Source organism: Phalacrocorax carbo, assembly GCF_963921805.1.
Source record: "Phalacrocorax carbo chromosome W unlocalized genomic scaffold, bPhaCar2.1 SUPER_W_unloc_3, whole genome shotgun sequence".
NCBI lineage: Eukaryota > Metazoa > Chordata > Aves > Suliformes > Phalacrocoracidae > Phalacrocorax > Phalacrocorax carbo.
The window spans coordinates 1,124,059-1,149,310 of NW_026990254.1; the positions used below are offsets into that span (position 1 = coordinate 1,124,059).

General features: G+C 44.8%; 1 pseudogene; it reads right to left on the minus strand.

Moving 5' to 3' along the window:
- Positions 1-19,880: 19,880 nt before the first annotated feature.
- Positions 19,881-21,220, minus strand: LOC135310866 (uncharacterized; annotated as a pseudogene).
- Between the last annotated feature and the right edge of the window lie 4,032 nt (positions 21,221-25,252).

Genomic DNA, 25,252 nt, shown 5'->3' on the forward strand with positions numbered 1-25,252 from the left:
CAGGTTTGTTTTTAATTTGTGGAGATCGGGCTTGGCCTGGCATCCCGTCACATATAAAGGGAGGGCCTTGCTCTATAGGTCGCCTAACGTTTCTTACCCCTAACACTTCAATGATTTATCAACATCATAGAAAGATGAGAAGCAAAAGGAGCACTCATAAGTTTGAGGATAACTGTGACTCTACAGCTGAATTTTGGAATCCTACAAAGATCATAGCTGTTTCCTTCTTGGCTCCTGGAGCTGGTGTTGCTCAAAGCCTCACGACATTAAACAAGCTAGGGTGTTGGCTAGCTAAGCAAACAAATGCCACATCAAAGGTGTTATCTGACTTATTACTAGATGTAGACTCTGTAAGACAGGATGATCCATGGCATTGGTTTAACAGCTTGTTTAATGGATGGGGCATTGGCAATGGGATCAAGAGTATTTTGCAGATGGGATTAATAATATTTATACTGTTTATTATTATATTAATGTGTGTCCCTTGTATATCGCAATGTATGCACCAAATGATGGAAAGAAGTATGAGTGCCGTGTTCCTTTCTCAAGGAACAAAAGAAAAAGGGGGAAATGTGGGAGACTCTAGCCCGGGAATGGCTAGCAGAAAGCGGGCATTGAAGTAGAAGGACAGGCTCAGGGTCGAAGCGACCTTGGGCCCAGCTGTTGTTGACCGGTAAAGGAGTGTGAGAAACAAGTAACTGCTAATTGCAAGGCTGAACACAAGAGATAAGCATGGGAGGAGTTGGCATCTACCTCCCAGCCAAGGATGAGCTATGCTTTTGCAAATATGTATGAGCTAATTTACGAACGGTATAAAAGATATTTGCTAATTGCCAATAAACGAGACTTGCTGATCATCATCGGATGGTGCCTGTCTTCCGCTGGTTTTCCGTCAGCGCTGGGGTTGGTTAAAATAGCTATTATTCATCTTGTGTGTAGGTGGCATTTGTTTGCTATGCCTGGTTTGCTGTATACCATGTCTAGTCAGTATCATTCGCACTATTGTTGATACAGCTTTACACTTCACAATGGTATGGGTTGTGGAATACTGTCATGTCCCAACTACGGACCACACGGTGGCATGTGTTAGGGATTTTAGCTGGTGGTCTGTGTAGGGCCACGATGGAAAAATTACAAGCTGAACACAGCTGTGAGAATGCGACCTTGAAGAAGGGAACTGGGAGGATTGTTATTGAACAATATGTTGTTGCAAGACGGGAGCTGCTGTTAGCCAGCAGAGCGTGCACCTGGCAGGCCTTGTTGCATGCGCTGGCCATGCATGTGGCAATATCTAGTCAGTACTTTTCCATTGAATCTGCTGAGGATATAAAAAGGGGCAGCTCAAAGCGGAGAGAGAAAGAGGACACAAAGCACGCTCTACGAACCACAGGGGATGCCTGTGCCTACCTCCCTTCTCCGTGATGACCCCGCTAATGGTCACCCTCCTGCTCAGTGGTGTCTTGGGCATAGCGGGGTTGGTAAGACTCTTATAAAGGGAAAACAATATGCTAGTAACTACTTATGCAAGGCTATAACAGAGCAATAAATACTGTTGTGCTTTTTAAATATTGTTTGTTGGGTGAATTTTGTGCATAGGAATCCTGCGAACCTGCTACAGTATCATTTGCAAACTTACTGCGGGCGCAGTCAGTCCCCTCACCCAGATCACTGAGAAAGATATTAAACAAGACTGGACCCAACACTGAGCCCTGGGGAACACCACTTGTGACCGGCCACCAACTGGATTTAGCTCCATTCACCACAACTCTCTGGGCTCGACCATCCAGCCAGTTTTTTACCCAGCAAAGAGGACACCTGTCTAAGCCATGAGCTGCCAGCTTCTCTAGGAGGATGCTGTGGGAGACAGTGTCAAAGGCTTTACTAAAGTCCAGGTAGACAACATCAACAGCCTTTCCCTCATCCACTGGGCAGGTCACCTGGTCATAAAAGGAGATCAGGTTGGTCAGGCAGGACCTGCCTTTCATGAAGCCATGCTGACGGGGCCTGATCCCCTGGTTGTCCTGCACATGCCTGGTGAGATCACTCAGGATGAACCACTCCATAACCTTCCCTGGTACCGAGGTCAGGCTGACAGGCAAGTAGTTCCCCAGATCCTCCTTCCGGCCTTTCTTGTAGATGGGCATCACATTGGCAAGCCTCCAGTCATCTGGGACCTCCCCTGTTAACCAGGACTGCTCATAAATGATAGAGTGGCATGGCAAGCTCCCCCGCCAGCTCCCTCAGTACTCTCAGGTGGATCCCATCCGGCCCCATAGACTTGTGAGTGTCCAGGTGGAGCAGCAGGTTGTAAACTGCTTCCTCCTGGATTATGCGGGCTTTATTCTGTGGTCTATCCCTGCCTTCCAGCTCAGGGGGCTGAATACTCTGGGGATAACTGGTCTGACTGTTAAAGATTGAGGCAAAGGCGGCATTTAGTGCCTCAGCCTTTTCCTCATCCTCGGTGGCAATTTTCCCCTCCACATCCAATAGAGGATGGAGATTCTCCTTGGTTCTCTATTTGTTGTTAATGTATTTGTAAAAACATTTTTTATTATCCCTTACAGCAGTGGCCAGGCTGAATTCTAGCTGGGCTTTTGCCTGTCTAATTTTCTTTCTGCAAGACCTAATGAGATCTCTGTACTCTTCTTGTGTTACCTGCCCCTTCTTCTAAAAGTGGTAAATTCTCTTTTTTTTCCAGAGTGCCAGCAAAAGCTCCCTGTTCAGCCAGGCCCGTCGTCTTCCCTGCAGGTTCATCTTGCCGCACATGGGGACAGCCTGCTCCTGCGCCTGCAAGACTTCCTTCTTGAAGAAACCCCAGCCTTCCTGGACTCCTTTGCCCTGCAGGACTTCCTCCCAATGGACCCTCCCAAACAGGCCAAAGTCTGCCCTCCAGAAGTCCATGGTAGTGGTTCTGCTGACCCCCCTCCTTACTTCACCGAGGACTGAGAACTGAATCATATCATGGCTGCTAAGCCCAAGACAGCCTCCAACTGCCACATCTCCCACCAGTCCTTCTCTGTTTGTGAACAGGAGGTCAAGCAAGGCACCTCCCCTGGTAGGCTCACTTACCAGCTGTGTCAGGAAGTTATCTTCCACACACTCCAGGAACCTCCTAGACTGTTTCTTCTCTGCTGTGTTGTATTTCCAGCAGACTTCTGGTAAATTGATCATCCTGGAATCATCTTCCAGTCACATCCCTCTGAGCCTTTCTCTGACACTTTTCTACAACAGCAGCCCAACTCCTCCAGCCCCAAACACTGTGGCCATGGATGGGAGGCAGGAGGGGGTTGCTCTTCTCTTCTGGGGTCTGACTGCCTGCTTCCTAAAAGCCATTGCAGGGGAATGAGGCTTGTCTGTTGATCTGCATGCCTTGGCTTGGTCTCAGTCAGGAAAGCAAAGCTCCAAATCCTGAGCATTCCATGGTTTTGGGAGCAATCCAGAAGCAGACTGCCATTCAAGCAAAGGCAAAGCACACTTGTGCCACAGGCTGAAATGCACTGCTTCCTCCCCCATCAAACAGGAACCATCCCAGTCTCCTGCCTTTGAGCCTTCCCCCAGAAACTCCAGCATGAGCCTTGCACATTTCCACAAACCCCTGAATAATATCCCCTCGTAATGTTTGGGCACCCCCAAACCCCAAACACATTTCCTGTAGGAGGAAAGGTTGAGAGCTGCAAATTCTTCCTGAGCCCTTTTACCTAGGTCACAGTCACACAATCACACAATCACAGTATGATTGAGATTGGAAGGGACCTCTGGAGGTCATCTTGTCCAACCCTCATGTTCAGGATCTTATCAATGTGTATAAGTACCTGATGGGTATGATTAAAGAAGACAGAGAGATACTCTTCTCAGTGGTATGCAGTGAATAGACCAGAGGCAATGAGCACAAACTGAAATACAGGAAATTCTATTCACTGTGAGTGTGGTCACACTATTCTGTGATCTCTGAAAATGTCTGGCAGCTGCTTATGTCTATCTGTATTCAAAGTTCCCACACAAGAGATTTGAAGTTCAACTTTGTGCAAAATATTTTAATCTTTGGTCATAATTATTCAGTTTTCAATTTTGTTTAAGATGCTAGCCTTCCTTTTAAGCTGAAATAGAAAGAAGAGGGGGCATTAATGTGCATTAGCTATCTTTTTGCCCTCTCTGCCTGCTGACCGAGCCTATATCCCACTTCCATTTCTACTGTGCTGCGTAGATCACCAGGAGAAAGGAAGGTTCATACTTAAAAGGTAATCTACAGAGCAGACCAAAGGAAGAAGTGAAAAAGGACACTTTTACTTTACCTTATGTTTACTTGCTTAATCAAACCTTAAAGGTGTCAGGAACAGTTTAGCAAGGGCTTGGAAGGAAGAAATGATCTAGCCATGTCTTCCAACATTTTGCTGTAGGGGGAGGATAATTACCCTTTATCATTTTCTGTCTCTGCCCTAGCATTGGGTAGAGGAGCTGCCAATGCTTTTCCTGTAGAATAATCCTGCAGATACTTTTTCCTCAAATGCATTTTTTCATTTAACTTGGAACATATGAGTCTATTTGCTAATGTGTCCCTGAAAAAAAGATATTAAACAAATACCTAGCCAACACCTGTTACATGACCATATAAGCTACTGCACGCAGATCCTTCTCATGTACAAGATTTCTTTAGTGTCCCCCACAATGCAGGTTCTGAGAACCCGTATTTCATGTACTGGTAGCACAGAGCCTTGGTGCTTGTCATGAGGAGGACATGCTAAGCATAGCTCATTTGGTGATTTGACTCCTACCGTGCAAATAAAGCTGCAGCACTGCATAGCAATGGGGCAATGTGTGCAGTATAGCAAGGTCTTACATTTCCCTGACTGCAGTTGTGTCCTTCCTCCTGTGATGTACCTGACACTAGGATTGCATGCAGTGGGTAAGGAAAAGGTTGATGTGTGTAACATAGTTACCTAAGTGTTATAGATTAAGTAGAGTTCTCTCCACTTGCCTAGGTAGGTCTAAGAGGTAAGTTAGCGTAAATTAGATGTATCAGCCGAGTATCACTGATGATATGAATCATAACACAAAATCCCTAGTTCTAAGCAAGCAAAATACCTTTCAGAAAGTATGGATGGACAGATGGATGGATGGATGGATGGATGGATGGATAGATAGATAACTTTTTTCACAGAATTCCGTTTAGAAGCATTCCGGTACAACTTAAGGTTATTGGGATTTTTCTCTCACTGAGCAGAATTTACCCATATTTCCCTCACTATCCCCTTGCTTACTGCCCATGAAGATCTCAGGTCTTCCACAGTATAAGAAAGGATTATGAAAGAGGACTTCAGAACTTGGTGTTCTGTTACTCTTGATACCACAGGGTTCAAGGAACTCAGGGGTAGTGGTTTGCTGAAAGCTATTGAACTAGCCAGAACATTTTGGCTAAAATTATTAAACAATAACTCCTGTTCCCTCTATATCGGAGTTTCCACAAAAGGTCAAAACTAATGCCAGTATTCTTCCTTACTAATCCTATAACATACCTGTGAATGCTACTTTTATGAAAGATTGCTCTTATATTTGGGGATGTGGGGATGTGATGGAACCTGGTGTGTTTTGCTTACACAAAGGGAACTCAAAACTACAGTAAGAGGTTTTGAACAGCAAAAAGTAATAAAAATATGCTTCTAACAGGCAAGAGGTAAAATCATGTAATCTGTAATTATATGTTTTCCATATAATTTCCAGATGTAATCCATGTTCAGAGAGGTGAAGAGATGTAGGAAATAATATCCTAATATGCTCTTTGTTAGATGCCAGTAAGGGAGTACAGGTGGGGGCAGTATTTTTTCTGTCCATATTTATATGATGTCAAGTCTTTGGATAAACCATAACTTTCTATGGCATAAGCATGTCAGTGATATACTCACTCTTAGAACTGAGGTAATAAAATAGCTGACTGCTCACCCTCAGAAATAACACAGACCTGAATACTACAAACAGGTAAGCACATACTTTTCTATCATATATAATGGACAATTCATGTACATAACTATTTGAATTTTGAGGGCATTAGATGTCCAAGAACATAAGTAAATGTGCTGACTTCTCTATTTCTCATCACTTGCTAAGGATATGGTTTTTTTTTTATTTTTGAGGAACCATAGTGGTAAAAAGGTATTAAACTAGTTCTTCTTGAAAGGACACATCATGATTTTCCTTCCTCATTTGAACATTGTTTTATACTCATAACTAATTTCACACTCAAGATCTAACATAAGCCTAAATACATGTAGCTGGATTGTAACTACTGCAAGCTGGAAGAAGACAATCTTCAGGATATGCTTTTTTTCCTATTGAGTAGGCGTAAATTCTTTAAGATCTTAACTGCTGGCATGACACCATTCTGGTACAAAGGGTAAGAAAATAAATAAATAATAAATTTAATATTAGTGTACAAGCAATTGAGAGGTGAGCTAGCTATAAAATGAGGACACATCAAAGAAAACTCAAATGCCAAAATGGTAACAAAATATGATTTACTTTCTTTTTAAACAACTAAGACATCATGCATTAAGACTCTGACCTTTATCGCTTGCAGAGTATTCAATCAGTTTGGATTTATTAAAAAATATAGCATATTTCCTACTCAAACCATGGGATTTCTATGGAAGTCTATGCATTTAGGAAAACAGTCTGTTCAGCTGTGGAACCACAAGAACTGGAACAGTTTAACCTTGAGGTCACTGCAGAATATCATTGCAGGGAATGTATCAGAAGTTTTAAATTTCCTTCTGTGACAAGTACAAGGTTATATACTTATATATTGTGCGGTTAATTAATATGCTGGTTTTGAAAATCAAATTTGGCCTTCCAGCTTGGATATTTTTTTAATTTCTCAAAGTGTGAGTTGTGTGCTTTATGGTGCTTCCCATAAGGCAAAGACATAAATTTGTACAAGAACGCTCCCTAAGGTTTATGTAGTTCCTGTGAAGTAGGTGAATCTGCTATAAAAATTTAAAGGGCTAACTGCAGTAGAAAACAGGGTGGGAAGAGGATGAGTTCTTCCCTATGGCATCTGTCAGGGTACTGCAGCCTGTTTTATCTTTCAGACTATGTGTACTGGTCAGTTGATGCGTAATGGAGTGTCTACATTTACATGGCTAAAATTAACATCAAGCAGCACCTGATGAGCTTTAAGGCTGAAAGCTAATTACTTAGTAAAGGTGATTCAACCTGCTCTGTCCTGGTGGTTCGCAATGATTTTGAGCACTTCTGTCTGAGATAGATACGTGGACAAACAAACTTAAGGGCCCTAATGTCTGGCTATATGCAGGCACAGGAAAAGGCACGCAACTGTGGGACGCTATGCAGTCTCTGAACAGCAATGCCTTGTCCCCTCCTGGCCTGCCAAGAGGCTATGGCCAAAGGAGGAGGAGGTTGGATGGGACTGCACTGAAGGCTGCAATGGCTGCCCTACCCAGCCCATGAGCTGTGAGCCTGACCAACAGAAGACAAGGCAGAGTAGCTGAAAGGGCAGAACAAGGTATTTGGCTCCACAGAAGGAGAGGGGAAATGGAGTTTTATTTGGACTGTTTGAAAGCAATATGAGGGTGGCAGTGTCCTGGCTGCTGGTGGGGCAAAACAGCAGGCACTGACAAGGGGCTATTACAGAGCTTGTTAAGGTCATTAGATGAGCAGGATCAAAAGTGTAAAAGTACACTGAAAAGACAAAGGAAATAATAAATCACAGAAGAAAATGGGAACAGAGATGGAGGAGAAAGGTAACATCCCAATCTGATTTCTCTGTTTCACTGATTTGTAAGAAGGAAAACCTCAACCCCTTTACATAAATCTTAGAGTATGCCAAACTATGCCAATAGAATTCAAATGTAAAGCCAAGTATTCAGAGTTGGGAAATTACAGGAATGAGGTTGCTTCTGTAATTTTAATTCAGCTGCTTTGTGTGTATGCATTATGCTAATTTAATATATCCTTTAGTCTGTTGAAACAGAAATCCCATTAACAATCCTAACTGTTAGCATTTCCAAAACCTCAAGTCTCCCAGAAGATGGAAAGCGCTCATACCAACTTTAAATTCATCCCTCAGCTAGAATTACACAGGTAGTGTAGCAAGGAGGAGTTAGGTTCCCCTGAAGAGAATTCAGTTACTATAAAATCATCCTCTCTTTCCTTTCATTTCTCTTCCTCTTCTTCCACTTAAAATCTAATTCTGTGGCTCTTCCTATAGCCTTTACAGTATATAGCCTTTTGTTCCAGGCAGGTAGAGATTAAGTTTCCACTAGAAAATGCATGCATTCCAAGTAATGCAATATACAAGGCTTCTTAGAGGGAGGTTTAACTTCACTTGCAGATTCTATTTTCTAATTATTCTATTCTATTTTTCCTTCACTTGCAGATCATCTTCCAAGCAGATTCATCCTATTCATCAAATGAGGTAGGAATTCTGTGCAAAAAAAATCTACAGTCATGTGATTACTTTATCATAATGTATATACAAAAGTGTCATGGTTTTAGCTGGGATAGAGTTAATTTTCTTCACTGTCGTGGTTCAGCCTCAGCTGGCAACTGAACACCACGCAGCCGCTCGCTCACACCCCCCCACCCCTGTGGGATGGGGAAGAGAATCGGACGAGCAAAAGAACTTGTGGGTTGAGATAAGCACAGTTTAATGATTACAATAAAATGATAATGATAAATGATTATGATAATAATGACAATAATGTTAATATAATAAAAGGGAAAAGGAAGGGAAAGGGAAAACAGGGAAAAAAACTGCAGAAACACGAACGATACAACCGCTCACCACCCGCCGACCGACGCTGCCTGTCCCCGAGCCGCGATTGCTTCCTCCCTCCCCCGGCCAGCCCCTCCTAGCTAGCATACTGGGCATGATGTTACATGATATGGAATATCCCTTTGGTCAGTTTGAATCAGCTCTCTTAGTTGTGCCCCCTCCCCTCCCAGCTTCTTGTGCACCCAGCAGAGCATGGGAGGCTAGACAGAGTGAAGAAAATTAACTCTATCCCAGCTGAAACCATGACATTCACTCTAGCTGGTATAGTGCTGTGCTTTGAACTTAGCATGGAAAAAAAAAGGTTGAGATAACACACAGATGTTTGGGCTGTTGCTGGGTAGTGCTTGTACTAGTCAAGGACATTTCTAGCTTCCCATGCTCTGCTGGGTGCACAAGAAGCCGGGAGGGGAGGGGGCACAGCTAAGAGAGCGGATTGAAATTGACCAAAGGGATATTCCATATCATGTAACGTCATGCCCAGTATGTTAACTGGGAGGGGCTGGCCGGGAGAGGGAGGGAGCAATTGCGGCTCGGGGCTGGGCAGCGTTGGTCGGCGGGTGGTGAGTGGCTGTATCGTTTGTGTTTCTGGTTTTTCTTTCCTTTTCCATTTTATTATATTATCATTACTGTCGTTATTATGATAATCATTATTAAAATTATTATTTTATTGTAATTATTAAACTGTGCTTATCTCAACCCACAAGTCCTTTCGCTCTTCCGATTCTCTCCCTTGTACCACAGGGGTGGGGGGAGTGAGCGAGCGGCTGCGTGGTGTTTAGTTGCCGACTGAGGCTGAACCACAACAGTCCTTTTTGGTGCCCAACATGGGGCAGGAAGGGTTTGAGATAATAACAGTTGCTGGTCACAGCATTGATTCATCTGTTCTCAATATTAGTTTGTCCAGTCTATACCATGCTGATTGTAAAGTACACGTTAAAAATTGCTGTTGGTTTCTGCAGTCTGCTGTGCTCTACAGTGATTAGCGATGTTTTACCTGGGAGATTTGTTATTAAAACACTGGCCTTGACCATTATCAGTTATTTGGGTCTTGCATGGAAACTGTTACTGTACTTCGGCTACAAACTGATGGAGACAATTAGCAATTATACCTCCTCCTCTGAGAGGTTTTTTATGGAGGAAATACAGAATGGCACCTTAGCTACCATCTTATATAATGTCTCCTCCTTCATTACAACAACTTTTCAGTATCATGAACATCCTTGGGTAGTCAAGATACATCTGTTGGTATTGCTTTGGCAGACAATTTCAGTTCTGTCTAAGGTTAATAAGCAATTTAAGAATATCATCCAGAGATCTGCCCCAAGGCTCAATAGCTATGCATGGCAGGGTATGTGGGATAGAATGGGCAAATGCCTAAGACGGTGGACACCCCCAGTGTTGTGGGACTTCACCCCTGAACAAGTGCAGAATCCTGAAAGATTAGTAGGATATTTGGAGGAAGTATGTTTCCACCCAGGCAATTCCAGATACAAATCACCGCAATGTGCTGGGACCTGGCCCATACTTATCGAGGCCTATTCAACACTATGCACTACCCCCAAGGGGAAGAGAATGTCTCTGGATCTAAAAAGACAAAGACAAGGAAAGCAACAAGCACTGCGGCCACTTAAACCCCCACGACAGAAGCTGCAGCTACTGCAACCCCAGTGACAAGCGTTGCAGCTGAATCAGAGGACCAACCTGTGACAGTATCAGTCGCCCCTATACTCAAGAAGTAATCCTGGAAGAGAAAGTCAACTCATTTAGAAAGAGATGCTGGAAAAACAGGGCCATCACAAGAAGAGGAGGAGGAAGAGGAAGAACTCATACAAGAAACGGAAACTACCCGATCCCTATCCTTGAGTGAGTTGCGGGATATACGGAAAGATTTCGGGCATCACTGAGGTGAGCACATTATCACCTGGCTGCTCCGATGCTGGGATAATGGGGCCAGTAGTCTGGAATTAGAGGGGAAGGAAGCCAAACAACTGGGATCCCTCTCTAGGGAAGGGGGCACTGACAAAGCAATTGGAAAAGGAACACAAGCCCTCAGCCTCTGGAGGTGACTCCTGTCCAGAGTGAAGGAAAGGTGTCCCTTTAAAGAAGATGTTACATATCGCCCAGGAGAATGGACATCTTTAGAGAAAGGCATCCAGTATCTAAGGGAATTAGCTGTGCTTGAGGTGATTTATGGTGACCTGGACGATCAACAGTCATCCAAAGATCCAGATGAAACCCAGTGCACATGACCCATGTGGCGGAAGTTTGTACGGAGCGCACCATCCTCGTATGCAAACTCATTGGCAGTGATGTCCTGGAGAGAGGATGAGGCACCAATGGTGGCGGAGGTGATTGATAGACTCCAGGACTACAAAGCAAATCTCTCTTCCTTGCTAGTCTCTGCTGTGGAAAAACTATCCCGAGAGGTCCAGCAACTCAAAGAAGATAGGTCCTACTCCCCACCAATACGGACCAGTATCTCAGCCATTAGGAGTAAGCATCCCTTTGCTCAAGAGAAGGGATATACACCATGGGCCACCCTATGGTTCTACCTGTGTGACCACGGAGAGGACATGATGAGGTGGGATGGCAAGCCTACCTTGACCCTACAGGCACAGGTATGTGACCTGGAAGGAAGATCACTTAAGGAGGTTCTTCCAGGAAAGCTGCTGATCCGATATTCAATGAGTAGGTACCCAGATAGAGGAGCAGAAGTGCTGATTTTATTTCTGAGCTTAATAGAGAGACTCTTGATTCACATTTACAGGAAGTGAGTTGCGAATGCCATGATGGGGACTAGAGGGGCCCTGCCTCCAGCCAGGTGGAGGAAAAGGACAACAGGGTTTACTGGACTGTGTGGATCTGATGGGCTGGCACATCTGACCCACAGGAGTATAAAGCTTAAGTGGACACCGGCGCACAGTGCACCTTAATGCTATCAAACTATATAGGGGCAGAACCCATCAGTATTGCTGGAGTGACAGGGGGATCCCAAGAGCTAACTGTATTGGAGGCCAAAGTGAGCCTAACTGGAAATGAGTGGCAAAAGCAACCCATTGTGACTGGCCCCGAGGCTCCGTGCATCCTTGGCATAGACTGTCTCAGAAGAGGGTATTTCAAGGACCCAAAATGGTACAAGTGGGCTTGTGGTGTAGCTGCCTTGGTGACGGAGGAAATTAAACAGCTGTCTACCTTGCCTGGCCTCTCGAAGGACCCTTCTGTTGTGGGGTTGCTGAGGGTCAAAGAAAAACAGCTGCCAATTGCTACCAAAACAGTGCACCAGAAGCAATATAAAATATTATATAGCAATTAGCAGCATACCATTCAGTTCATTGGCTGTTTTCACCCAAAATCAAATTCCCTTGAGGTACACACCGGACTCCTCCATCCTCCTGCATCACCCACCAAGTACACCCAGGTCCTTGAGCAAAAGCAATCCCAAAAATGGTTTTGCCTTTGCCTGAGGCAGGAAGAACCCATACTGTTTTCCCCAGCATATTTTTGACATGCACTAAAGGGACTCTATCCCCTTCCACAGTACGTAAGGGTTCTGATTAGGCAGGGCCAGCTCGATTGGCAGATCCCCTAGTGTTGAGTAACCAGGTGGCTTTTGCTAAATGTGTATCCCAGTGCCTAAATGTTCCAGCCCCCCATTGCTCTCAGTGTCGTTTTTAACAGTCCATTGTATCTTTTGATTTCCCCAGAGGCTGGTGCGTGATAGGGGATGTGATACGCCCACTCAGTGCCATGCTCTTTGGCGCAGGTGTCTATGAGGTTGTTTCGGAAATGAGTCCCATTATTTGACTTAATTATCTTTGGAGTGCCATGTCATCACAGGACTTGTTTTTTGAGACCCAGGATAGTGTTCCAGGCAGTGGCAGGGAACACTTGGGATATGTTTCCAGCCAGCCGGTGGTTGCTTCCGCCATTGTAAGCACATGGCACTTGCCTTGGCAGGTTTGTGGGAATGTGATATAGTCAATTTTCCAGGCCTCCCCATGTTTATATTTCAGCCATCGTCCCCCATACCACAGAGGCTTTACCCGTTTTGCTTGCTTGATTGCTGCACGCATTTCACCTTCATGAATAGCCTGCGCAATAGCGTCCATGGTCAAGTCCAGCCTACTATCATGAGCCCATCCCTATGTTGCATCTCTCCTTTGATGGCCTGAGGTGTCATGGGCCTGCTGAGCTAGAAATAGTTCACCCTTATGTTGCCAGTCCAGATCCACCTCAGCCACTTCAATCTTGGCAGCCTGATCCACCTGCTAGTTGTTCCGATGTACTTCAGTGGCCTGACTCTTGGGGACGTGAGCATCCACATGACATACCTTCACAACCATATTCTTTACCCGGTGTAAGGGACTAGAAGGTTGTCTCAACATTGTTGACAGAATGGCTTTACTACCAAGGCTTCACCACAACGGCAACTGAGGAAGTTCTACCCAACAGTATCTTGTTGTCTCGGAGCACATAGGCCCAGTCCTCTGCACATGCGCCTGGCCCCATGGTCATCTTACAACATATTGGAGGGGGGCTTGGACCCCCTGGAACCCAGTGGAACCGTTGAGCACCCTCTAGTGACGATACTGTGCATGCACCCCACTTCCGAGTGGGAGGTGTGGCTATGCAAAACAGCTCATTGACTATGCAACTGGACAATGATATAAAAGGCAGAACCAGAGGAGACCAGTTGGAACGTTCCCCCACCGGAATGAAGATACATCGGACTGACGGGATGCCGCAGATCCATGGTGGTAGCTATTATAACTCTCTGTCTCTCTTTTTCCTTTTTATTTTTCCTCTTTCTCTCCTTTTCTCTTGCGTACTTGTTGGCAGCCAAATAAAGTGACGTGGCACTTGACTCCGTTTTGAGTCTTAATTCTGTTCCCGAGAATACAGCAAACCTGGTCATGATAACACATCCAATTGCACATCACTCAGAAGTTAAGCCCAGCCACCCCTAACAACACAGGATTATCTGAGGTTGGTTAGAAAGCAAGGGGGCTCAACTTCTGCCAAATTGTGCAACCCAACAGTGGATCGTGACACCCGGGCAGCAATATCTTGCCACAATGTGGCAGCCCAGATGGGTTTGCCTCTACGCTGCCAGTTGCTCTGCTTCCACTGCTGTAACCACCCCCACAGGGCATTTGCCACCATCCAGGAGTCAGTATAGAGATAGAGCACTGGCCACTTTTCCCATTCAGCAATGTCTAAGGCCAGCTGGATGGCCTTTACCTCTGCAAACTGGCTCGATTCACCTTCTCCTTCAGCAGTTTCTGCGACTTGTTGTGTAGGACTCCATACAGCAGCCTTCCATCTCCGGTGCTTTCCCACAAGGCATCTCTTGTGCGGGTCCCTTGACCTTCCTTTGTTTTATGGCAAAACCAGCTTTCAGAAGGATTTGGACTATTTTCTTTCCTTTCTCAAAAACTTCTGCTCCTGTGTTGCCCCACATGATGATGTCATCAATGTATTGAAGGTGTTCTGGAGCTTCTCCCTGTTCCAGTGCAGCCTGAATCAGTCCATGGCAAATGGTAGGACTGTTTCCACGCCTGGTTGTTTCGATATTCTTCGCTGGACAATGCAATATTCATTCCATACCATGTGATGCCATGACCAGTATATTATCTAGGGTAGTTGGTGCGCAGCAGGGCCGTTGCGGCTCATGGACTGGTAGTGTCTGGTCTGCGGGTGGTGAGCGACTGTGTCATGTGTGGTTTGTTTTGGTTGTTCATTCCCCCTTCCCTCTTCCCCAGGTTCCGTGCCCCTCTCATTGTTTTCCTTTCCATTGCATTATTGTTGCTGTTTTTATTGTTTTACTAATTAACTGGTCTTATCTCAACCCATGAACTTTACCCTTCTGATTCTCTCCCCCATCCTGCCGGTGGGGGAGTGAGTTAGCGTCTCTGTGGGGCTGAGTTGCCAGCTAAACTACAACACCCCCACAGTGGGATGGGGGAGAGAATCAGAAAAGTGAAAGTAAGAAAACCTGTGGGTTGACAGAGAGACAGCTTAATAGGTAAAGGAAAAGCCATGCACACAAATAAAGCTAACCAAGGAATTAAGTCACTGCTTCCCATCAGCAGGCAGGTGTTCAGCCATCTCTAGGAAAGCAGGGCAACATCAAACATAATGGTTACTTGGGAAGACAAATGCCATCGCTCTAAATGCCCCCCCCTTCCTCCTTCTTCCCCCAGTTTTATATGCTGAGCATGATGTCATATGGTATGGAATATCCCTTTGTCCAGTTTTGATCAGCTGTCCTGGCTGTGCCCCCTACTGGCTTTTTGTGCACCTGGCAGAGCATGGGAAGCTGAAAAAGTCCTTGACTAGTGTAAGCACTACTTAGTAACAACTAAAATATCTCCACATTTTCAACACTGTTTCCAGCACAAATCAAAAACATAGCCTTACACTAGCTACTACAAATAAAGTTACCTCTATCCCAGCTGAAACCAGGACAGTATCCACCCCTTATTCCATACCATTTACATCATGCTCAGGTCCCACACTATCCAATACAACCTCATTATCCTCCACCCCCCTTCCCATCCTTTGATAAAATACACAAATATCGTTCCCTTAGTCTATGGACCACCCCTGTAAAATGTCCACAAATGTCTGCAAAATGTCCACTGAGTTCATTCAGTCCATGACTTTGGGCTCCATCTGGTATGGTAGTCACTCAGGACATGAGAGGTGGTATGTTGTCTGGAGTTATTGGGCACCAAAGCCAGCTCAGGTCAGGTCACTACTGCGCTTGCACTGCTTCTTGTAAGGCTTGTCCCCCATTGATTCAGGTGGTTCCTGCTGTAGTAATTCCTATAACATGCAACTCAAATCACAGGTTACAACAATTTAAAGGTAGAACCATTACACTCTCCACCCCTGGCCCCTTTGGGCCAGGTTATAGGTTTTAACATTGCAATGAACTCCTCCCCTTGCTCCCAGCCTGGCTAGCAACAAGGGGTTTCTGCTATAGTAATTCCCATAACATGTAACTCAAATCCTGGGTTAGAACAATTTAAAGGTATTTCCATTACAATCTGCACCCCTGGTCCCTTTGGACCAGACCATTGGATTTAACATTGTAATGAACTCTTCCCCTTGCTCCTGCTCTAGCTTGGACTTATCTACAGACTGCAGTCCCTTAGGGATGTACCTGCTCCAAGTGGAGCCTTATACATGAGCCACAGTCTCTCCAGGGGTATACCTGCTGTGGCATAGACTTATCCATAGCCACAGTTGCTTTGAGGTGCACTTGTTCCAATGTGGCTTTCTCAATGTGCCATAATGCCTTCAGAGATATATCTGCTCCAGCGTGGCCTTACTGACAGCTGCAGTCCCTCCAGAAGTAAATCTGCTCTGTTGTGGGTTTATCCATGGCCACACACTTTGAGGTGCTCCAGCATGACCTCATGCACAGCCACTGATGCTTCAAGGTGTAACTGCTGCAGCCATCGACTTGTCTACAGCCATACATGCTTTGACATGTACCCTCTCCAGTGTGGCCTTATCCTTGGGCCACAGTCCCTTCAGAGGTAGACCTGTGGCACAGACATAACCATGGCCACAGATGCTCCAAGATATACCTGCTCTGGCATGGCCTTAGCCACAGCCACTTTGTGGTGTTCTGCTCCCAAGTGGACTCATCCACAGGTCACAGTCCCTTTGACTTGAGTTCATGCTGGAGTTCCAGCCTGTCCAGTACAGCAGCGATGCCCTGGCCATCTGCCAGCCCAGGTGCCTGGCCATTGCTGTTATCAAAATATTCCCAGGCACAGCAGAGTAGGGTGATAAGCAGTACAGCAAGCAGCAAAAGCAAAAAGCAGCCGTTCACGAGCACTAGACTTTAACATACAGTAAGGCAAGCAACCCCATGGCAAGCACAGAAGCCACCTGATTAATAGCTAAACAGCAATAACCGCTATAAATTCCATCTAGTGCATTCCAATCAAATCTGTCATTATCTCAAACCCTTTGAGCCCCACTCTGGGTGCCAAAAAGGACTGTCATGGTTTAGCACCAGTCAGCAACCAAGCAGCACACAGCCGCTCGCTCACTCCCCCCACAGTGGGATGGAGCAGAGAATCGGAAGAGTAAAAGTGAGAAAACTCATGGGTTGAGATAAAGACAGTTTAATAGGTAAAGCAAAAGCTACACAAACAAGCAAAACAAAACAAGGAATTCATTCACTACTTTCCATCGGGAGGCAGGTGTTTAGAGCCATTTCCGGGAAAGCGGGGCTCCATCAAGCCTAACAGTTACTTGGGAAGACAAACGCCAACACTCCGAACATTCCCCCTTTCCTTTTTCTTCCCCCAGCTTTATATACTGAGCATGATGTCATATGGTATGGAATATCCCATTGGTCAGTTTGGGACAGCTGTCCTGGCTGTGTCTCCTCCCAGCTTCTTGTGCACCTGGCAGAGCATGGGGAGCTGAAAAAGTCCTTGACTAGTGTAAGCACTACTTAGGAACAACTAAAACATCTCCCCATTATTGACATTGTTTTCAGCACAAATTCAAAACATAGCCCCATACTAGGTACTAGGTAGAAAATTCTCTATCCCAGCTGAAACCAGGACACCTGTTATTTCAAAGATAGGAATAGTAGGAAGAACAGATACAGAAATCATGGATGATGTTTGGAATTTGTTAGGAGTTCTACTAGAAATCAACTTGGTCTTGTTTGGCAGGAGTGATCGAAAAGAAAAATACCATATGATTGCTATGACTTACTCTTTCTGAAAACACAGACCATATTTTCTATAATGTAAATATGACTGAAAAAGCTTTTTTATAATTATGATGTGGTTTGTCAGATGTGATCCACAGAGGACGTGCTAGAAAAGAGGACTCTGTGTGCAAGTATCATTTGCCAAGAAACGAATGCTGTTGGAGAGGTTTCAGATCCACAATGCCATTATTGCTACATTTCAAAACTCATAAGTAAAAAATACACTGGTTTTTTTACAATATTTTCAGTATCTTCAGCTGAAACTGCAAAAATATTTGCAAGGATTTTGGGAAGCAAAGCTGAGTAATGTATCTTGATAAACTTGGAGTACTTAGAAATGACAAGCTGACATGATCAGTCTACTGGCATAAAATGTTCTTTTTCTATGGTCAGAAAAAACACAGGAGAAAATTGCAGCCACTAATAAACCTGACTAAGAAAGGAAAGCATTACTCAGGGCTCGGCATCTTAAAAAAATTCCTGTAGGAGTGTAGTGCCGCAGAGCCATGTAGGTGATATGTGATCTATTTCTGGTGGTAAGAGAATGAGATTTTGGAAGTGGGTGCTGGAAATGTAGCATCCACTGGCAATAGGATAGAGTTAGAAATATTGGACCATAAGGCATCTCAGGGAATTATGTCATACAGTTTCTTTCAAAAGCAAATCTAGTCCTACTTTTAGAGTACCCCATTTACTTGAATATAAGGCAACACTTAAGTTTCTTCATCTATTCTGGGAGAAAAAAATGGTGAATTTAAACTCCTCCAGAATCCCTCCAGAACCACCTATTAGGACAGTGAAGATTCTTCTAGACTGATGAAAATTCAGACAGAAACCTTGGGCTCAGGGAAGAGGATGCCATTTACTCTCTTCCCCTCTTTTCTCTACTTAATTTATAAAGTAAACACAGATCCTGCAAGGGAAAATGATGAAGTGATCCCGCTCACTGAAAGAAGTATGTGTGTGGGGAGAGAGTTTTGTGATTAGACAGGAGAAAGGAGGGCAAGGAAAAGGCATAAAAGAGTAAGAGGAAGGAAGAGACACAGAATGGCAGCAATGTATGAGACATGAGGAAAGTGTGAGGTGCTGGCTCCTTCATCTTCAAAGGAAATAAACCTCCTTGGTTTACTTAGGGATTTTGGAATTTACACTCATCTGGTATTAATCCAAACAGCAGCTGATGTAAGGGGGCAGCAGTAGTACCCCAGCCCAAAGCTTTGGAGGAAGTGGTGTCTGCAGGCTGTGAGCCACCGGAGGAAGGATGTCTCCATTACAGAATCACAGAATCGCAGAATGGTAGGGGTTGTAAGGGACCTCTGGAGATCATCTTGTCCAACCCCCCTGCTTGAGCAGGTACACCTAGAGCAAGGGGCACAGGACTGCGTCCAGGCAGGTTTTGAATGTCTCCAGGGAAGGAGACTCCACAACCTCTCTGGGCAGCCTGTTCCAGTGCTTTGTCACCCTCATAGTAAAGAAGTTTTTCCTCATATTTAAGCGGAACTTCCTGTGTTCTAACTTGTGCCCATTGTCCCTTGTCCTGTTGTTGGGGACCACTGAAAAGAGTCTGGCCTCATCCTCTTGACACCCACCCTTTAGATATTTATAAGCATTGATAGGATCCCCCCTCAGTCTTCTCTTCTCCAGGCTGAACAAACCCAGGTGTGTGAGGGATTTTAGATAGTGGTCTGTGTAGGGCCACGATGGAATAATTACAAGCTGAACACAGCTGTGAGAATGTGACCTTGAAGAAGGGAACTGGGAGGATTGTTATTGAACAATATGTTGTTGCAAGACAGGAGCTGCTGTTAGCCAGCAGAGCATGCACCTGGCAGGCCTTGTTGCATGCGCTGGCCATGCATGTGGCAATATCTAGTCAGTACTTTTCCATTGAATCTGCTGAGGGTATAAAAAGGGGCAGCTCAAAGCGGAGAGAGAAAGAGGACACAAAGCACGCTCTACGAACCACAGGGGATGCCTGTGCCTACCTCCCTTCTCCATGATGACCCCGCTAATGGTCACCCTCCTGCTCAGTGGTGTCTTGGGCATAGCGGGGTTGGTAAGACTCTCATAAAGGGAAAACAATATGCTAGTAACTACTTATGCAAGGCTATAACAGAGCAATAAATACTGTTGTGCTTTTTAAATATTGTTTGTTGGGTGAATTTTGTGCATAGGAATCCTGTGAACCTGTTAAACCAGGTGTCTCAGCCTTTCCTCATAAGGGAGATGCTCCAGCCCCATGTTAATCCTGGTAGCTCTCCGCTGGACTTGCTCAAGCAGTTCCCTGTCCTTCTTGAACTGGGGGGCCCAGAACTGGACACAGTACTCCAAATGTGGCATCACTAGGGCAGAGTAGAGGGGGAGGATAACCTCCCTTGACCTGCTGGCCACACTCCTTTTAATGCAACCCAGGATACCATTGGCTTTCTTGGCCACAAGGGCACAGTGGTGGCTCATGATCAGCCTGCTGTCCACCAACACTCCCAGGTCCTTCTCAGTGGAGCTGCTTTCCAGTAGGTCAGCCCCCAACCTGTACTGGTGCATGGGGTTGTTCCTCCCCAGGTGCAGGACCTTACACTTGATCTTGTTGAATTTCATCAGGTTCCACTTGGCCTAGCTCTCCAGCCTGTCCAGGTCTCGTTGGATGGCAGCACAGCCTTCCAGCATATCAGTCACTCCTCCTAGCTTGGTATCATCAGTGAACTTGCTGAGGGTACGATCTGTCCCTTCGTCCAGGTCATTGATGAATATATTGAACAGGACTGGACCCAGCATAGACCCCTAGGGACCTGGGGAACACTGCTAGTTACAGGCCTCCATCCAGACTCTGCCCCGTTGATCACGACTGTCTGAGCTCCGTCATTCAGCCAGTTCTCTATCCACCTCACTGTCCTCTCATCTAACCCACACTTCCTAAGCTTACCTATGAGGATGTTATGGGAGACAGTGTCAAAATCCTTGCTGAAGTTGAGTTAAACAACATCCACTGCTCTCCCTTCATCTACCCAGCCAGTCATGCCGTCATAGAAGGCTCTCAGGTTGGTCAAGCATGATGCCCCCTTGGTGGATCCATGTTGACTGTTTCTGATAACCTTCTTTTCCTCTACATGCTTGGAGATGACCTCCAGGATGAACTGTTTTATCACCTTTCCAGGGATGGAGGTGAGGCTGACTGGCCTATAGTTTCCCAGGTCCTCCTTCTTGCCCTTTTTGAAGACTGGAGTGACATTTGCTTTCCTCCAGTCCTCGGGCACCTCTCCTGTCCTCCATGACCTTTCGAAGATGAGGGAGAGGGGTTTGGCAAGAACATCCGCCTGCTCCCTCAGCACTCGTGGGTGCATCCCATCAGGGCCCATGGGTTTGTGAGGATCCATTTTGCCTAAATGATCTCTAACCCAATCCTCCTCAACCAAGGAGAAGTCTTCCTTTCTCCAGATTTTTTTCTTTCTCCTCTGGGGGCTGAGATGCCTGAGGGCCAGGCTTACAGTGAAGACTGAAGCAAAGAAGGCATTCAGTAACTCTGCCTTCTCTGCATCCTGCGTCACCAGGGCACCCACCTTGTTCAGCAGCGGGCCCACAGTTTCCCCAGTCCTTCTTTTACTACTGATGTATTTGAAGAAGCCCTTCTTGTTATCCTTGACATCCCTTGCCAGATTGAGTTCCAAGTGGGCCTTGGCCTTCCTCATTGCACCTCTGCATACCCTGACAAGAGTCCTATATTCCTCCCAAGTGGCCAGTCCCTTTTTCCACATACTGTGAAGCTCCTTCTTCCGTTTGAGTTTTTCTAGCTCTTTGCTCATCCATGCGGGTCTCCTGGCTCCTTTGCTTGACTTCTTCCTCCTAGGGATGCACTGATTTTGAGCTCGGAGGAAGTGGTCCTTGAATACTGACCAGCTCTCTTGGACCCCCTGTACCTTCTAGGGCCCTAACCCATGGAATTCCTCCAAGCAGGTCTTTGAAGAGGCCGAAGTTGGCTCTCCTGAAGTCCGGGGTTGTAATCCTACTTGTTGCCCTGCTTCTACCATGCAGGATCCTGGACTACACTATCTTGTGGTCACTGCAGCCAAGGCTACCCCCAACCCTCATATCCTCAACCAGCCCTTCCTTGTTCATTAGTATAAGGTCCAGCAGCACATCTTGCCTTGTTGGCTCCTCCACCACCTGTGGCAAAAAGTTGTCCTCAGCCCTCTTGTGAGGCAGTTAAGGCACCTTTGTTGCTGCTCTGGTTGGCCTGTCTTATTCCCCCATTGTATGTGATGGCATTAGCATTGCCACTTTGGACCCCACCCCCTGAGTCCCTCAGTTTAAAGCCCTCCTCACCAAGTTGGCCAGCCTGCTGCCAAAGATTCCCTTGCCCCTTCTAGACAGGGAATTCTTTCAGCTACCTTCACCTCTCCCACATGGAGGCAGTGATGGCTGCCATCTGAGTCCTGTGATTGCTTTTCAGTCATTGTTTCTTTTGCACCCAGTACTTATTTTGGAAGGCTACTCTTGAAGCTACCAGATCCTTGAAGATCAATAACCTTTGGAGTGCCAGGAAAAAATATTTATATCAAGTTTATACCCATTTATTCTTTTGCTTTTTAATAGCTCTTTTTGCTCCCCTGCTTGTTTTAGCCTCACCCAAAATATTTGGAGAGCATAATAGTATGTTGCATTGGATTTTAGTTTGATAAACCAAACAAGCCAATTTTTATTTTTCTACTCTCATATAACAGGTCTGAGGTTCCCTAAACATCCTTAGAGTTTCTATCTCGTTTTGGTGCAGCTAGAATTCCTTTTTTGAATGTGCTGACTAGAGCTGAACAAGGAATTGCAGTTCAAATATTTTCAGTGCTTTATCCAGAGAAATGGGATTTCCTTGTCTCCCTCACAAGCACTTTTGTCTTTTCCATAGGAATGGTAGCTCATAGCCAATGTATTATCAACCAATACAGATCTGGTTTTGCATGGAGACTAGAGGTACCAATGGAAGGTTAGTCAAAATGTAGACTCTTGTGGTGCTTCTTGCTTTTCCAGCTCTGTTTTGCTGCTGTTCAAGGATTTTGGCCAGGCCAATGGCCATGTCAATACTCGGCAGGCTTGAGATTCAGATGGCACAGTCATCTGTTTTTTTATCATCTACAGGTATCTCACCAGGAGGTTCAACCCAATGCTCCTTTCAGTTATTGATACTGCTGCCAAGTTTACACATGTTGCCCCAACTGTTTGGCCATTCAGGGCAAAGATGTTAGAAAAGGGTTTGGCAACTCATTTGTTGGCTATAAATATACATGCCAGGAATATGCTGCTTCAGAGCAGCAAACAAGTCTTTCTCCTGCACCATCCTGTGCTTTGCCCTGCCTGAAACCATCCATCTCTTGTTTGATGGTGGTATTGCTTTGTATCTTGCAAAGTTACAGCCACTGACCTGCTCATAGTTTCCATCAGGCAGCGTGCTCTACAGCTGAAGACTGCCTCCATCAGAGTGCTCCAGACAAAGAAAAGTATTCTAAAACAGCAGAGGGGAAAAAACAAAACAACCAACTTAGAGCTGAGCCTCTTGCCATCACTATTAAATTTCTCCATGTTATATTACTTCAGTCTTCAAGATGAGGTGACTGTGTATTTCTCCTGTTAATGTCTATAATTTAATCTCCTAGCTTGCTTTCTTTGTATCTGCATGTACAGTTCAGCCTTAGCTGATGGATGTCACCATGTTTTTGTATCATATTAATTTGGGGAATGGCAAGACAGAGAAGTGCTTTCAGTAAGCTTGGCAAGCATAAACAAAGGCTTTCTCCACAAGAAAAATAATGTTAACTCAACCAAATCAACCTGGAAACTGATCAAATTTGTGAAAGGGTATAATTGAGACAAAGCTTAAGGCTTAGAGAAAGCTCGGTGAGACCTGGAGGAACAGTAACAATAAATGAGGGAGGGAAGTAATCAGTTATGTGGAGCTGCTACACTTAACTGTAATAATCAATTAACATTGTTTAAATGAAGAATCAAGAAGAAAAAAAGATTAACCATAAGATTTACTTGGAGTGATGCTTTCTTTGTCCCTACAGCTCTGTTCCCCCACCTGGGATCTTATCTGTCCCAGTACTCATATTTTATTACTTATAGAGGAGCATGAAATATATAGGGCATTTCACACATGAGTAAAGACACTCTTGGTATCCCACACAGGGTTGTTCTGGAGATAGCAGTTTTTCTTTGCCTCTGAATCTGTTCACATCTCTGATTCTCAAGTGAACATGCAATTCTTTCCCTGAGGGTTCAATGTGTGTTTGGATTCTTTTATATTTTTTCTTCTATCTTCAGTCTCAGGGAGTTCTGTTTTTGCACCCATGTGGTGGGAAAACATCATACTTCATGCAAGCCAAATATGTGAAAAAAGTTGAAAGACAGAGAGAGATGGAGCTATCTCTGTGATATCTACACAAAATACTGTGGACATAATGAATTACGAAAGCATTTGCATTAGTGTGTGAGCTTGAGCTGAAAGAACAAAACTGATGCAACAGTGGATTTAGAGCCTTAGTTTTTCTGCTCTTGACCTGCCATTACTGCATGTAAAATGTCATGTTGGACTTTTAGAAACTAAGGAATCTAGGCTCCTAACTACCTGATGTCAAGGAATATATTTATAGGCTGTGTGCTGTTTACACTTGCCTAGACTGAATTATTTTTGATCATGGTCTCTTTCACTCTTATCATATGGAAGAAAGAACAGTTGTGGATCTTCATCTTTCCCCAAACACCACTGGGGATTACCACAAAGAGTTTTACTGCTAGAAGCCTGTACATCTAATTTGATTTTTAGTAGAAAAAACATAGAGCTTCATATGTTTCAGGGTTAGCATGTGAAACCCAACCAAAAAACATCAATGGCTGTCTAGAAAAGTAATACAGTTTCATCATAACCATGCATGTTCTGAGCATTGCCCACAACAAACCTTTGACTTGCCACTTAGTCTAAAGTTTTTGTATCTCAGTGCCTTCACTTTAGGTTATGAGGTAGTGTGTGAGAAATGGGGAACTGAGGAAGCTGTTTTTTTCTCCCTTGTGAGGCAATCTGCCTCACTGCTACTGGTAGGAATGATTCATGCTAGGTTTCTTATGCTTATTTTTGTTTGGAGAAGGTTTCCCTTGTTATTTAATTTGTCATCATCTTCTTCACTCTTCCCATAGCTGATTACTTTTATATATCAAAATGTTGAAGCAAGGGTCTGTAAAACATGTGCATGCATGAATTAAAATAATTTTTGAAAATATCTGTCCTTACTCTGGGGAGATCACACTGTTAGGTAAATCCTTTTGCTGTCTTTCATTCCAGCCTCTTCCTGGGATACACTTGGTCTCAGGTAGTAGAGATCTTATGAGAGGACAAACCTTTTGTTAAAGCAACAGTTGTGAGCATACCATTGTTGGTTTTGTTGTGTTTTACAGTGCCATAACATCCATTGGTAAAACTTGGGTCTTCCATTTTTATGTGGGGGTTGACATCTAGTATCTCACTGATATCTCCCTCTCACACTCATTATAGTTTAATATGGCTCTGGTGGCTACAACATCACTTAAGCAGGAAAATACCATGAAAATATTGAAAGTGATCCTAGAAGTAGCAAGGAGCTGGGATGCATGTTCCACCTTGGGTATCCATGGTGGGTTGACCCTGGCCAGACACCAGGTGCCCACCAAAGCCGCTCTATCACTCCCCTCCTCAGCTG